This window comes from Lotus japonicus, chromosome 1, assembly GCF_012489685.1.
Source record: "Lotus japonicus ecotype B-129 chromosome 1, LjGifu_v1.2".
NCBI classification, from domain to species: Eukaryota; Viridiplantae; Streptophyta; class Magnoliopsida; order Fabales; family Fabaceae; genus Lotus; species Lotus japonicus.
The window spans coordinates 92,102,244-92,106,387 of record NC_080041.1 but is presented as its reverse complement, the minus strand read 5'-3'; the positions used below and the strand labels follow the sequence as shown (position 1 = coordinate 92,106,387).

General features: G+C 34.8%; 1 pseudogene; it reads right to left on the bottom strand.

The window, feature by feature from the left end:
* Positions 1–1,040: 1,040 nt before the first annotated feature.
* LOC130732231 (signal peptidase complex subunit 3B-like) lies at positions 1,041–1,530 on the bottom strand (annotated as a pseudogene).
* Positions 1,531–4,144: the final 2,614 nt, after the last annotated feature.

Below are 4,144 nucleotides of genomic sequence, written 5' to 3'. Positions count from 1 at the left end.
TGTTGGACCTGAATTTTCTATGGGTAGATGGGGATAAGGGCTGAGAACCAAAGAAGAAGAAACCATAAAAATAAAAGTGTTATGGATGACAAGGTGCATGAGAGAATGCTCACAGAATTTAGAAAATGGATGAAAAATTCCATCCATCATTTCCCCATGAGGGACATATGCACATGGAAAATTATAAGATGTAGGACATAATGAATGTTATAAGGTACTCAAAACTAAGGAGTAAGGAAACATAAAACATTTTGTTAAATAATGTAGTGGTTAGTCTATATAAAGTAAGCCATAGAATGCCTTTAAGTTGTAATTTTAATAATATGTGATGAACTTCAGCTGCAATATATAGCTTGAGGCATGGTTATGCTAATTATGCAGCTGTATGTGGTATGCCTGTGACAGAGTGGCTACACGCTTCAGTATCTTTCTGCAATCATGGAGTTAGATTAGATGAACTCACAAGGACTTACATGTATCACTAATTTATTTGCATTATTTTCATTTCAAATTTTAAATTACTGAGATATGATTGCATCTTTTACTGATATGCAGAGCTGAATATGATCCAAAAAGTGATTTGCTGGAGCACGAGTTCATGTTAAAAGGGAAATTGTTTCAACAGAAGGATGTGGAGGTAAGGTTAAAAAATAAATTCAGCATGTCAGTAAAAGCATTAGATATGTGGAAACCCATTGAAAGATTGCACAGTTATGCTTATGAGGATCTTTTACCCTGAAAGCAATTCAGTTTGATAACTTTTTCCAGCCTGCAGCTATTTCAGACATCTGAGAAATCAGTGAAAGTACACAAATGGTTGAACAAAGGTACAAATGGGATAGGGGAAAGCAGGATGAATGAAAATACTCACAACCAAATTTCGGATGTGCAAGTGTTCAAAGTTACAAATCATATTGATTTCCAACATCCAAAACATGAAATCCTTTCCCCTAATCCTAGCTTTTTAAAGTAACCTTTTATCTCTGTTATAGAAAAGGCTAAAGTTACAGCAAAAACATTAACATGACAAGAAGGCATCATCATCTATATTCCTCAGGAAATCGGTAACCTGGTATAACTATTTTATCTGTTAACATTTTGCTAGTCTTTGGCATAACATGCCAGTGCACAGTCAAGTTGAATTCTTTACCACACAAATTGCTTCCCTGATCAATGAAGTGGTACTTATTTGATATGTGGATCCAAAACTTCGCATGCTTTTTAGAGGGAATGATACCATCCCACAAGGATATCTGATTCAAGGAATGTTTTGGAGTTTCACATTCAGCAGCTATAAATGCAAAAACCTGTTTTGTGTTCCACGTGAAAAGAGACTGCAAATCTTCTGATATATTCAATGTCATTGCCGTTGGGCTGTTTTTGAAACCAGTTGATCTTCAGGACCGGGACTTGGACAGAGGGAGAAGGGGAATTGAGTGTATCAGAGAAGGAAGTCATGCCGCACATAAAGGCCATAATGATTATGGCAAATGTGAGCAGAGCGTTGGCTCTGTACCTGAATGAATGCATTTTGGTGGCTTTTTCCGCTGCGACCCAACGATGACTCCGCTCAGAGAGGGAAAGCGGCGGTGGTAGATGACTCTCCCTTCACCACATAGGGAGTATTTATAGAGAAATCTACTACCTAAAATGTTTACTCCAAAAATCAAGTTCACATTCTGGATGAAAAAATAAAATTAAATCAGTAACATTTAAAGTGATTTAGACTGGAAACATACCAAAGGATTGCTCATCCTAGATTTGCTCCTTGGGAATGCACTCAAATCTGGAATTTAGAAAGAAGGATGAACAAATAACAATGAATGGAGGTACCTGTCGAAATATGGCTGGTTCCACCATTTCCGGCGAGCGAAACCTCCTTGAACACGGAAGGTCGGCGATGATGCAATTGAATGAAGCAGAGACGCGATTAGACGGGAGCAGATGAGAAACTGAGCTGTAGATATGGATGAGCAAGCAATAGAAGTAGCCAGCGGACGATGACGACATTGGAGAGGAAACATTGAGCTGCGATGGATGGATGAGAGTACACTCATGTGACGTAGAAGTAGGTCCAAAAACAGGAAATCAGGAAAAAGAAGAAGATCAGATGAACGGTGGAGATAAACAAAATTTGAAAAAGTAACAAAAATAAGGACAGATGGCATAATGTGATTGGTTGTTTTGTAGGAATAGTGAAATCCAAACTCATGAATAAGAAGTAGTAGATTGCCCCCATGACATTCTATTCCTTTTTTCTTTCATGGACTAATACATGTGATTTGTGTTTGTTAACTTATGATTTATGGCTTTACTTCTAATTACATTTATTGACGTTTGGTTTTCAAAGTTGTCCTCCAAGTTTACTATTTACCATTGATTGTTATTTTTCTCTTTTTTTTTCTTGTAAAGTTATTTTGTTGTTTAAGAGACTATGAAGTTATCCAATGAGTGTTGGTGGCAGTGGTAGAAAGTAGTTGTTTAAATCCTTAAGATGAGAGTTCAAATCCTATAAACTGTATTTTTGGGGAGACTTTAACATTCACCACACCCGAGTTAGAATTGCAGGAGCAAATTTTTTTAAGAATTTGAAAACTTGTAAAGAATAATTCTAATATTTTTTTAAATTTTTGTTATTTATGTTCTGATTTTAGTGTGGCAAATTTGTATTTATATATTTCCCCCATAACATAAAATTTCTGGATCCGTCACTTATTTGAATGCATGTTTTTCGTTGGTTAGGATCAATTTTACTTCTATAAAAGTTACTGACTTACTGGAAATAGTTTATTCAATAATTAATTCTTATTTCAACTTAAAAATTTATCCTGGTTTTTACATGCACTAAGTGATGTGACCTATTTACTTACGATGATAACAACAGGGATGGAAAAGCCCAAAAGCACCCTATTCTTTGAACAACAAAAAACCTATTTATACCATCTGCACCGTGTAATTCCCAAAATACTTTGGGTAAATTAATCTTTTGAAAATTAAATTCCCAAAAGTGAGAATTCAGAAGCAAGAATTTGAATCCAATTTTTCTAATGGAACTAGACATCTACCATCACCATTCCTAGTATAGTTTTCATTATGAGATCTATGTTTTTGTACTCTTTTTTTGTTTTTGTTGCAGTATGTTGAAGAAATCTTGAAGGTATGTTTGGTTGGAAGAAGGGAGCAAAGATAACATTTTTTTCTAAGAAAAGAAACCAAGAAGAAGATCAGATCTAATTTTTGTACTGGATGAAAACCTCATGCTCTTTTGAAGGTATGTTTAGTTGGAAAATGATTTTAGAAAGACTCTACACATAACAACCTTGGATGGAAGAGATCTCAAAATTGAAGTGATAGAAATTGTATAGTCGGATTATGTAATTGTGGTCCCAAATGAAGGAATGTCTTTCTAAGAAACCTGGCAAGAAAGGAAACTTCAGAATTGAGTTTGATCTAATATTCTTATTAGACTAACCATGGGACATAAGCATGAGCTGAAAAAGATATTGAATAATACTTATGACTAGTTAGATAAATGTTGAAATTTCACGAGTATTATTAATAATCTTTTCCGATCCATGCTTTTGTTGCGTAGTAAGCCTTGATAGAATCATTAAATCAAAATTAATTCTCAAACTTCCTTCCTTGGCAAGTTTCTTAGAAAGAAGGATTCCTTCATTTCGAGACACAATCACATAACCTGACTCCACAATTTATGTCACTTCAGTTTTGAGGTCACTTTCATCCAATGTTGTTATGTGGACTCTACAAGCAAAATTTTATGGGTTACCATCAAATCATGTCCATCCCTTTTAAAAAGAATATGAAGTTTTTCATCCACCCCAAAGATTAGATCTTGTTTATGTGCTTCTTGGTTTCCTTTCATTGGATATGTTATCTTTGCCCCTTCTTCCAATGAAGCTTAATATTTATCTTCACAAACATCCTTCAACATACTACAATAAACTAAAAAGAGTATTGCACCATGAAGACAAAAACATGCATATGATAATATCAATAACATTTTGGGTTTTTAGTCAAGCCTCGAACCATCCTTTTGACGAATTTGATGGTCTCATCAATATCAACCTCAAAGATCTATTCACCACCTAATTGGTCTCCAATGAGATGAGCCCTAACTCCAACT